This window comes from Rhineura floridana, chromosome 6 (genome assembly GCF_030035675.1).
Source record: "Rhineura floridana isolate rRhiFlo1 chromosome 6, rRhiFlo1.hap2, whole genome shotgun sequence".
Lineage (NCBI taxonomy): Eukaryota > Metazoa > Chordata > Lepidosauria > Squamata > Rhineuridae > Rhineura > Rhineura floridana.
This window is the reverse complement of record NC_084485.1, coordinates 51419832-51432177: the sequence shown is the minus strand read 5'-3', so window position 1 is coordinate 51432177 and position 12346 is coordinate 51419832. Positions and strand designations below refer to the sequence as shown.

General features: G+C 45.7%; 1 protein-coding gene across 3 annotated transcripts in view; it reads left to right on the top strand.

The window, feature by feature from the left end:
* The window catches only part of LGR6 (leucine rich repeat containing G protein-coupled receptor 6), a 269354-nt gene that overhangs the window by 69611 nt on the left and 187397 nt on the right, over positions 1-12346 (top strand). Inside the window, exon 1 of one of the 3 annotated variants that reach the window (XM_061631837.1) lies at positions 8973-9033. The exons of 1 other annotated variant lie outside the window; for it this stretch is intronic. The gene's annotated coding sequence lies outside the window, so the exon portion shown is untranslated. Of the gene's footprint in view, positions 1-8972; positions 9034-10918; positions 11027-12346 lie in introns of those variants that run through there. One more of the 3 variants, XM_061631836.1, reaches the window with a different exon arrangement.

The following is a 12346-nucleotide window of genomic DNA, read 5'->3' as shown; positions in this document are numbered from 1 at the left end:
GGTGCCAGACCTGCTCGCAGGCCTCCCTTAGGGGATGCTGCTGCTGTGGCGTAACCTCCCCTCTGCCGGCGGGAGTCCTTGCCTGCCCATATCCCTCGGTTACCGCTGGTGGGGAAAAGGGCCAGTAGGGGTACCCCCAGGGGGCCCAGCTCCACTGCCGCTGCCCTTGTTGTTGTGGCATGATAGAGGACTCACCCTGTGTGCTTTCCGCCGAAGGTCCTTGTGCGGCCTGCATTGTTGGGGCTGCTTGCAAGGTGGGAGTTGCGCCTGGCTCTATGCTGGGCGTCCTCGCCTCAGCCCTGAGCCCGGCCTCCAGCACATCCAGTCGCGCTAAGATGGAAGCAACAGCCCCTGCATCAGCACTGTTCACTTGCCGCTGCGTTTTCCCCCGAGACCGTTTGGGTGGTGGGTCCTTCTCCTTCCCTGTCACAGGTTGGTCCCGAGGTGCACTAGGATGGCCTGAGCCATGCTCTAGTGCTTCCAACCTGGCTAATATGGCCGCCCATGGTGGCCCCTCCCCACTCCTTGCCCCCTCCGCCGCTGGGGGTGGGCATCTCCCCCCTGCTCTGGGGGCCTTTCCTTTCCCTTTTGGCCCCCCTTGTCCTTTCTTAGGTGGCATACTAGAGGGAGATAGGGGCCCCGCTTACAAAACGACGTGATTTCAAAACGTTGTGAAGGGGCCTGCCTGCTTATTCAATACCCCCTCCCGGCACCCAATTATCCTGGAGGGGAGCCTAATTGCCCTGCGCGTGGCAAGGATTGATGGTTGGGGTCGTGCCCCACCTACCCCCACGTTAATTAAAATTAATAATTAAATTTAAAGTTGCCGGCCAAAGGCCGCCTAGCCTGTGGTCCTCGCCGCTGCTGGATCCGATCCTGCACTGCCGCCTCGTAGTGACTGCCCCAGGATCCTCGCCGCATAGGCCTTGGTGCCGGCCGCCGCTGCCTCCCTGTCTCTCAATGAGGCTGGGGGGGGCTCGCTGCCGCCCAGCCACCCTGGCCTCAGGAAGCCTCTGGAGGCCCACGTGCGCCGGCAAAGGAGCCACACCGCGCCGCCGCTGCTGCTGCCGGAATTGCCACTGAAAGGAGCCGCGCCTCGCCGAAGCTGCTGCTGCCGCGATTGCCGCCAAAAGGAGCCGCGCCGAAGCTGCCGCCGAAAGAAGCCGCGCCGAGCCGAAGCTGCTGCTGCTGCGGCCGCCGAAATTTGAACTGGATGGCGGGAAGCAGGCGGGGTGGCCTTAAATAGCCTTCAGCTGCCCCGCCTCCCTGCCGCGTCACACGACGGCGCGCCAGCGCGCCGTGTGTGCACGCATCCCCTCCAAGATGGCGGCCGGGACATCGACAGCGGCCGCAAGCTCGTCCCTCTGCCCGGTAGGTCCCGGGCACGGAACGGGATTGGTATGAAAAACAAGGACTGCTTGTCTTCACATTGCCTGTCCTTATGTGACTTAATGAGGACCATTCTCCAGGTGCCCCTGCCTTCTGTAGTGCAACAGGATTGGTTACAGAAGAAAGGGCCTACTCAGTGATGGCACCCTAACTGTGGATGGTTCTCCTCAGGGAAGCATACCTGGTACCTACCTTAATGTAATTTCATTGCTGCCAGGCAAAGGTGTTTTTATTTTACCAGGGGTTTTTATCCTCTGCAAATTGTTTTTATGTGTTTGTAGATTTAATTTATTCCTGCTGACTGATTTTATGCTGCTGTTTTAAAGTGTGGTGTTTTAATGTTCTTGTTTTAATTTATTTTTACTGTAATTTTACTGGAGACATGTTGAAGGGTGGGGTATAAATCCTAAGGCTCAGCAAATAATTCCCTCCCAGTTTTGGGTCCCCATCCACAGGCTAAGAAGGTAGTGTGGCATTCTTCAGCAGCATTCTTCTGCAACATTTGGGGAGGCATACAAACATACAGAATGTTTTGCAGCCTGAAGCAGCTTCAGTCAGTGGCCAGCTAGGCTGCCATTTCCTCTCCCACAATGCATCAGTTGAGCGATGCTACATCATGAGGAAGTCTCATTCCAGATGCATTGTGGGGAGAAATGGTGACCTGCCTGGCCACCAACTGCTGCTTTGAGCGTCCAGGAAAATTTGTGTAATAGGAAATGGAAAAAGTTTCAGAAACAAACTGCCATCTCCCTTGCTTCTGAAAAAAATCATACTTTTGCCTATTCCTTGAAAAAATTAGGTTTTTGTTTTTTAAAACTTTTAAAGCTTTTGCCCTCCCTCCAGCCCCCTAGATGATTTGACCCAGCATTAATAAATCCCTAAAATAAAATAAATACAAAAATTTAAAAATTGTGTGTAAACATTTCAGTGGGGCTTAAATGAGTATCACAATGCAGATGCAGATGCGCTCTTATACAGCTACTCAGTTGTATCTCCATCTGTATCAGCTGTAACATGCATAAACCTGATCTTTCTTGCTGGACTACAGTGAACAACTTTACCATACATCTGGCTCAGGTATTGTACCATATGTCTAAAATATCTCATCTCTTCACTAATATCCTGATCCTAAACGTTTACATTGTGGTGTGTGTCTCATTCTAATTCCAGCATATAAGAACTGCTTTGGTCTTCTGTGGGTGTTGTATGTTGATACTCGTTTACTTTGCAACACCTTTTCGTATACCAGCTTCTGTAGTGGGGTGTATTAGTAAACTGAATCATTGTTTTTAAAAAATGCAAGAACATTTACTAGAGTGTTTGATCTCATAGTCTGACTTGTTATACTTTTTCTAGGCTGCAACAATCACATTTTGGAGCATTTTTAATATCTGAAAAAACAGCTAGGAACCCTAGTGACATTTGAAAGACGCATCCCAAAAAACTCCTCAAAAGGCAAAATACCAGCCATGATTGATCAGAAACAGGTACCAGAAAACAGGAACAGTTAGAGCCTAGGACACAGGCCTGCCTGCCTGTAAGCAAGGTGCTGAAGATGCTACAAACTGGGGCATATTTCCACTACAATATGTATCTGCTTTTTACCAGTTTAGTCATCATAGCCCCCCCTCCAAGGAGCCTATGCTCTTGTAGAAATCCCTAGCTCCTCTTTACAAAGCTACAATTCCCAGCAAACATAGCAACTATGTCCAAATCCTTTGCTACAACAACAATCCTATAGAAACACATTACAGTTAACAGTATCCTGCTTTGGATTTACAGCTGGTGAAACTTGGTGGATTGCTTTATGCTACACCACCCTCCTGCACTCTTTAGTATTTTTTCCCCCTTGTGAAGCTCTTCATGACTCATCACCATCAGAGTTGGGAATCTGTTTCCTGCTGACTTGCTCGTCTAGTGAACGCTTAAGATGAACACTAATGCTAGGTGTATTGTAATCCTATGGAAACTTTTTGCTGTGGTCTATGAACTTTCAATGACTTCTGGAGGAAAATTAATAATGTGGCTGTAGCCTGGGAGACAGTGGCTGAACAATTCCTCTTTTTTTTTGTCCCCCTTGAGTATTTATTTATTTTAGTTATTTATTTATCAGGATTTATATACCGTTTAATAATCAAAACCTCTAAACAGTTTACTTTGTCATAGAGATGGACTCAAGTAGTTGTATAGCAGAAGAAGAAAAAGAATGTATGGTTTCACCATGATAGTGCTGAAGCAGTGGGAATATCCTGGAATTCCTTGTGCACAGCTATTAAAAGGGAAAAAAGTTGTTCTTTATGCTGAAAATGGTAACTCTGCCTGATAACTGATTAACCTTGACCTGAATCAGACAGAATGGGTGCTCGTTCTTCTCAGCATCTGGTTCTAAAGAACATAGATCACCTTGCAAAGCCACAGAAATGGCAATAGAAGGAGCCAAATAAATTTAGGGAGAAGAACCCCAACCCCAGTGATCTAATGCAGTGGTTCCCAACCTGGAGGCTGGGACCCCCAGGTGGGCCGCAAAGTAATCCAGAGGGGGCCGTGAACAGTAAAGAAATGAATTATTTATTAATTTTTTTAAAAAAAGTCTTCACTCCCTGGACACTGTCTGCTTCCCACTGCCGCTGCAGATGACACCTCCCCCTTGCTCCAAACAAGAGGAGAGGCCTTTTGCTGAAGCGTCAGAGCATCTTTCAGGTGCACTAAGGGCAGGCATCTGCCTATAAAATACATGGCAGATGCCAAAGGAGGCTGAGGGTGGGGCTACCAGGAAGAAGAGGGGATTACTATCACTGATTCCTGTCTCCTTGCACTGCCGCTACTGGCAACACCCTTACTTAGAATGAGAGGAGAGGGCTTTTTGTGAAGCAAAAAGAAGCAAGGCTGCAAAGAAAGGCTGCTTTTCCCCTTCCTTCCTGGCTGCCAGCCTGCCTCCCTAGGGGGAGGGGGTCACAAAAAAATTTCAGCTTATAAAGGGGGTCCCATGCTCATAAAGGTTGGGAACCACTGATCTAATGTAAGGATTAAGCACAAATCACCATAGACTCTAACGGCTCTTCTATATGTCCTTTTCATTGTGCATTCATGATTATTTGCGCTGCTGATGGTATCGGGGCAATTATATGGGATCCTCCTTTCAATACTTTTGCACCTGCAAAAGTTTCAGGGTGAACAAACTGCTTTATTTCCAACTGGTGCCTGTCCCTTAGCTTCCTGCTTAACTCCGATAACTTTTTATGCTACAAATTTTCCCATGTATGTTTTGACCCACGGAAAGAATGAATTGCCGCCTCTACTCAACAGTTGATCAGCAGAGGAGGCAATCCTGAGCTGGTGATGCTCCACAAACAGCTTTCCTAAAGGAAAGCCGTTTGCGAAGCATCACCCGCACCATGCAGTGGGGGGCACTTATGTGCCGCTGATGCTAAGCAAGCAACTTTCCTTTAGAAAAGCTGTTTGCACGGCATTCCCCTTACCCTGCAGAATCATGGAGGGATCGATCCTGCTGGGGGGCGGCGGCAGGCAGACAAGAAGCTAGGTCTACCTTCTTCCAGAAGACATAGCTAGGGATCTGAGATAGATCTTGGCCTTTTCATCAAGTTTTCCCACTCTGCCTGCCTCTTCCTCCTGCCCTACAGCTCTGCCCCCTGACAGCCATGAATTGCTCTGGGTCATCAAACCTGACCCATAGTGATCCCTGGCTGTCTGAACCCAACATGGCTGAGCCCAAATGCTTCCAAAAACATCCAATTCCGCTCGGGCCTCAGGCCTCAGCCAAACACGGAACCCAGCCCTACTAGGTTTTCAGGTCCATTAATTTCAATAGGTCTACCCTTTGGGCTGTATCCCATGTTAGTCCTCTTCTGAGTAAATCCATGGACATGACTAACTTAGGTCCATCAATTTCAATGCATTAATTCGGAGTAAATTTTAGTTGGATATAACCCATGGGCAGTTGCTTCGAGAGTGTGGCTTAATTTGGAAATAGGCTGTTGAGGTCTTACAAATGGGCCATTAGCAACATATTTTTGTTACTTATTGGATTTTCCCTGGGAAGGGTGGATCTAGATTAAATGGGGGGAAATACAGGATGTCATTTTGATGCCAATGCTGTCATGTGGACACTGCAAAAACCTTGCATGCATGAGGAGCACCCATTCCACCATAAACATCTATCTGTATCTAAGGAGGTTTAGCAAACGCCAGCCAGCATAGAAAGCAGGGGCATCACTACGGCGGTGCGGCGGGTGTGGGCCGCACCGGGTGTCACCACGAGATGGGGGTGACACCACGAGCCACCCCCCGCCCTAGGCACCGCCGCCGGGAAGCGGCAGGCGCGGCCAAGGAGGAGAGAGAGAGAGAGGAGCGAGCGCGCTGACTGCCCTCTTTACTCAGCACCCGCCCTGCCGCCTCACAGGCTGGCAGAATGGTGCGATGTCTCTCCCTCTCCGCAGTTCCAGCAGTCTGAGGCCAGGTATGCTGCCAAGCAACCCAGAAAATCCCTCCTGGCTTTAGGCTGTGTGCGGCTGCTGCTGCTGCTGCTGCTGAGGGCTGGTTGGCTGGATGCCGGCCTCTTGGCGGGCCAGCCAACAAGCCAGCCAGCATTCAGCTGCCCATGCGGGGCTGGGCGGTGGAGAGGCAGGAGTGAGGGAGTGACGCAGTTCTCTCCTTCCCTGGCACAATCGCTGGCCGGGTGGCCATGCCTGGCCCCGCTGGAAGGAAGGAGGTGGGGGGGCGACGGGAGGTGTGAGAAGGATGCGCTGGCCTTGGGCGCTACTGGTTAGGGACAACCCCGAGCAAGCAGCCAGCCAGCTCGGGCAAATCATGATTTCCCAAGGCTGCTGCTTGCCTAGTCTCACTTTCCCTGGTGGGGAGCCCCGTTGAGCTCTGCAGGGGCTTACTCTTAGTGGAGGGGTGCATAGCAGCCCTACACAGAGTAGAGGCATTGAAATAAATTGTTTGAAAAGAGCCCAGGGCAGCAAGCGCGTCAGCAATAAAGCACTGGGTTGTGTTTTATTTAGCCAATTCACTTCTACTCAAAGTAGGGCCATTGAACTGAATGGATCAAGTCATGCCCCATATTTTCAATGGGTCTACTGCTCAGGCTGCAAACCTAGGTACGGTTACGTGGGAGCAGTGCTGGAAATTTTGGAGGGGGAGTGCCATAATGGAATCTCAAAGCCCTTCCCCCCCATTTTAGCCAAATCCTTCTTCCAAACAAGATTCTAAACATGGTTTTAGTTGTTTCAATTGTTTTAAATGTTTTATTTTGTTTTTAATTGTATTGGGTGGTATTCAAGTGCTAGTAAAGTGCTGAGTAAAGACTCAGTGCAGACCCATTGAAGTTAATGGACATGACTAAGGCTGCAATCCAGTACACACTTCTTGTTGTTGTTATGTGCCTTCAAGTCGATTACGACTTATGGCGACCCTATAAATCAGCTACCTCCAAGAGCATCTGTCGTGAACCACCCTGTTCAGATCTTCTAAGTTCAGGTCTGTGGCTTCCTTTATGGAATCAATCCACCTCTTGCATGGCCTTCCTCTTTTTCTACTCCCTGCTGTTTTCCCCAGCATTATTGTCTTTTCCAGTGAATCATGTCTTCTCATTATGCGTCCAAAGTATGATAACCTCAGTTTCATCATTTTAGCTTCTAGTGACAGTTCTGGTTTAATTTGTTCTAACACCCAATTATTTGTCTTTTTCGCAGTCCATGGTATGTGCAAAGCTCTCCTCCAGCACCACATTTCAAATGAGTTGATTTTTCTCTTATCCACACTTACATAGGAGTAAGTCCCATTGAACCTAATGGAGCTTACTTCTGAGTAGACATATATTGGATTGCACTGTAACTTAGGTCCATTAATTTCAGTGGGCCTCCTCTGAGTAGGACTGAGTTGAATACCACCCATAGAAGGCTGCCTTATGTCATCTGGTCCATCTAGCTCAGGATTGTCTACACTGACTGGCAGCGGCTCTCCATGATTTCAGACCGGAGTCCTTCCCAGCCCTACCGGTTACATGAGGTTCAGGTTGCGTTATCAGTGTCCAGGAAAGCTCTAAACCTTTCTAAAGTCTTCCTAGGAAGGGAGCAATTAAGGGACAAAATAAGCCTGGCTCTTTCACCTCTATAAAAATTACACAACAGTTAAAGTTCCTAAATATGCACTACTGCAGGGTGTGTGTGTGGAACCATGATTCTCATATGGAATGCCATTAACTCCCAAAATAACTGAGGGGACGACACTGAAGTTCCACTGGAGGTTGATTCATTAATTAGGGCAAGTAGGGCACCACCCCACCAAGCTAAGTCTGCCCTCAGCCAACCCCCATCTGCCAGTCTGGCCTACCTACCTCCTTACTTACAACCAGTCTAGGGGCGGCCCTGCTTGCCATATTCCTTCTGCTCCCTAATCTCAGTGGTGAATTTTCACTTTAACCACATGAAACTACGTATAAATGTAAATACATTTCAGCTGTGCGTATGATATTGTAATTTAAAGGTGTAATTTTAATTTTGCTAGTTGTTTATGTCACTACTATTGCTATTACATTCAGTGATATACGGGAATTACGATTTATGAGTAACATTAGTACAAAAAACATTACTAAGGATTCTGTATGGTCTGGTACGGGAGGAGGTCCATGGGGGTGACACCATGAGTTACCGCACCAGGTGACACCAACCCTAGTGACGCCACTGATAGAAAGGTCTTTAAAGACCAACTGAACATGGCAAGAGAGCAGCTATTTGCATCTCAAGGGCCAAGATGTTCTTTTTGCTACTACAATTATTATTGCTGCTACTTGGGTTTAATTTCAGCTGGGGCTGAAAACTAAACAGTTGAACCAAAAGTTTTTGTTTGTTTATGATTAAGATATATCTGTGTGATACACTTTTTTGCATGTATAATATACTGTGACAGACTGGGACCTGCCTGATATAAGGTGTCTTCCTTGTCTATTTTATATTGTCATGAGTGTGTATGTATTTCTGGTGTACAAGCCATTCATGTAATGCATGCAGTAAGCCTTGGTCTTTAAAAAAAAACCAAAAAACAAAGTGGAATTCCACTTTGAAATCTATGGCTCCGCCCCCTGCATGTTCTTAAAAGCTTTGTCCGCCAAAAACTTGGCAAGCTGAGCCCTTGTTTAGGCAACATTCCCTGTGATCACTCCTCTGAGATGTGTATTTTGGCCCTGGTTGAATTTAACTTGGAAGGGACTCTTTGTGCAGTAATGGAGTCTGATTAAAAAGTACATTCTCAAAACAGATAAATAAACAGCAATCAAATCACCACAAACCTGCCTCATAAATTATGTTCTCTTTTTTCAATAGTTATCAGTTAATCTCTCCTGAAAATGTCCAGAGTATTATTATCAGAAAACTGAGAGGGTAATTGATTGGAATGAATCTAGTCAAACTAAGAACCTCATTATATGATGTCTAAAGTAAGGTTTGATCAAGGTTATCACCTTTTTATTGGTCCTGCTCCTGTGCCTTTAACAAGCAGTCTGACTGATACATAGAAAATCAGCAGTTAGGTTTTTCCTGGCATAGAGACAGTGACAGACAAAGCTTCACCAGCTGCTCTTTCAATTCTGTGTGTCTGGCACAAGAGTACAGCTAGTTTAAAAAGGTGAAGATTATAATATTCTTGTAAGACTGTGGCTTTAATTCTATATACACCAAACTGATGCACAACTTTGATCTTGATAGAAAGGACAGGTTTCTTTTTCTTCTAGTCTAGACACTTAAAAAAAAAAGGTGTTTGATGCTTCATGTTTGAGGGCTAAAGAATGTAGTATGATATTGTTTTCACAAAACAATTTGAAAATACTGTAGGAGGTTTTGCAAATACTTAAACTGGCATCTAGAATTTTATCCATACTAGTCGGGAGAATCAGTATGATGTTTCTGAGGTGAAAATGGCATACCCAAAGTCAATGGCAATATGGTGTTATGGTTATCTTGTTGGAAACCCTGATTAAATGCCTGCAATAAGGTTATCTCCTTCTCCCCCCCCCCCGGACTGGTCTCCTGAACCTCTTTCGTGTGTATAACATGCAGTGTTTTTGCTTGAGAAACTTCACATAGCATAGAGGTAAACTGATGTGAACAGCTTTGCCTGCATAATTTCTGCAGCTCTTAAAGGCAGAGGAGTCCCACCATAAACAATGTTGGCAACTGTAACTTGTTCAGCTCTTAGCTGACTGAGTGGCCTTGGGAAGTCACTATTTCTCCACCTGTCCTATGTCATGAGATCAACATGAAGCTAAAATAACACCTACCTACATATTTCTGTAAAACACAATACCTTAGATTTTTATTATTTTCTGTTTTTAATTATTGCATATTTGTATTTCTAAAATTGTATCTTGTTTTGTGTTTTGCTCTGTAAGCTGCCCAATAAATATTTGTTGAATATTTAACAAATATTTCTAAACTATTTATTTAAATTAGAAACTATATAAATTTAATAACTAAATTTAAGAAAAACCTTTTTGTTTAAACCATTTTGACCAAATTAAAACCAAAACATTTCCCCAAGAGCTTTGAAATTGCCTCTCCAGAGCAGAATTAAGTTCCAGAAGGAAAGTCCTCCACTGGTACAACTCTGATTGACATTTTGTGAAGGGGGTGAACAGAGAATGATCAGAGAATATACCATAGAGTTTTGGGGTTCATAGAGAATGCACCTGAAAGTTTGTTCCTTGGTTAAAGTCTGGTTTATTGGCCATTTTCCTCTCATAATACTTGGCTACATCTCCCCAGTTTGACCAATGACCATAAGCTGGGCTTAAGCTAAGATTTCAACAGAGGACTTCAGTAGCAGCCATTGAGCAATTGTCCCCAGATACAAGCTGGGAGGAAAGAAAGTAGAAATAACAGAAATAACATGCAGCCATTGACTCACCACGCCTGGAAAATAAATGCAGCTCTAGCACACACATTGTGGCATCTTATCACACTGCTCTACCAACGTATCACACTACTATTTTCATAGTGTTTTCTTCCAAGCTGCAATGCATTGTCCACGCTGGGAAATTGGAACTGAAGGTGTACAACTACACTGCATGCCCTACAGTGCCTTCAGATAATGCATTATACATTGACTCACCAGCCAAGGAACTTCTGCACATCGATCATGGTACTCTAGCACATTGCAAAAAAAAAAAAAAATCTGGGTCATATAGTATGGTGCTCACTCATTCAAGCCCTATCTGCACTATACATTTAAAGCAGTATTATACCTCTTTAAACAGTCATGGCTTCCTCCAAAGAATCCTAGGAACTGTAATTTGTAAAGGGTGCTAAAATTTCCAGTGGTCTATCAATCAATCCCTCTTCCCAGGGAACTCTGGGAATTGTAGTTCTGTGAGGGGAATGGGGGTCTTCTCTCAGCACCCTTAAGAAACTACAGTTCCGAGGATTCTTTGGGGGAAGCCACAACTGTTTAAGTGGAATGATACTGCTTTAAATGTAGCGCAGATAGGGCCTCAGTTCACATAGGAGATTGTCAAGGCCTGTTAAGCTTCAGAATCACCTGCCAAGGTTTTTTAAATGGGCAAACCATTTTCCTGCAGCCCACCTTACGCCTGCCTTGGAGTACTGAAGGCATGAAACTTAAGGTCAGTAGCAGTTGTTTGTGTAACATACCATTCCTGCCCAGTACTGTGGGGTCTGGCAGCATGTGTTGTGGTTGTTGCTGTTTTCAGCAAACCACTCCCTGCCAACCTACCTTGAAGCAGTTGGCAAGAGATCAGAGGTAAGGCCCTGCCAGAATTTTGTAGAATGGATGGACAATTTGCTTTTGTATACCTATCAGAAGTTCCAGTAAGTATCAGGGTGAGGGGAGGGAGCCTAATCTCTTGAGCTGCTAGAAATGGAATAGCTGAGGACAGTTGCCCTATTAGGCCAGGTGCAAACTGGCTTTTCTGCAACAATGAGAAAAACACCATTGTCTGTCTCAGTATCTTACAACTTACACAAAATAAGTTGGTGTTCGAGGTGTTCAGATACAGAGCCGTATGACTATTTAAGCCTGCTTTGTATACTCATCCCTTGGTGATCATAGGCTGAGCCAGTTGTGTGCTTGCTGATAGCACATGTAGGAATCAGCCTGGGTTACCCTTTGGTGTGATAATTCAGGCAGCATTCACAGAGCAAAAACCTGGGTATTACTGGCCTTTGCCATAGCAAAGGGGTGGGGGGCACAGAGAGAGAAAACTGTGAAAATCTTGCCTATACCTGGCTTTGGCTCTGCTCACCATCAGCAGTAGCCCTAATTTAACTTTATCTGTGGGTCAACAGTCCTTCGTAGCTGTATAGGGTTGCACATTATCTTTAACTTTAGTGTTCCAGTACATTAAAAATATAGTGAATTTTTCATTAAAATTATTTTTCAACTTCTTTCTTTCTTTGACCTTAATAATATTAATGAGTTTATTTATTTATTTATTTATTTCCATTTCTATACCGCCCTTAGCCTATGGCTCTCTGGGGTTTAATCATATATACCCCCTTCTAGGATGCACACCTTAATGTGGTGAGAGGGTTTGAGAGTGTTGACGAAGCTGAGAGCAATGCCGTCAGGAGTCTAGACCAAGAGGCTAGACTCCAAGCAGGGGTACCCAAGGTGGAATGGTCAAAGCTGAGACACCAGACTAAGATGCATCCAAACTCAGAGGAAGGCAATGGTAAACCACCTCTGAATACCTCTTACTACGAAAACCCTATGGACAGGGTACCTAAAATGCGACAAGAGATAGTGCTGGAAGATGAGACCCCCAGGTCAGAAGGCACTCACTGAGCTACTGGTGAAGAACAAAGGACAAGTATGAGTAGCGCTGTGACTAATGACACAGCTGGGTCAAAGCCGAAAGGAAGCCCAGAGGATGATGCGCACAGATGCAAAAGGAGAGTCTGGAGTTGTACGTCGCACACAATAG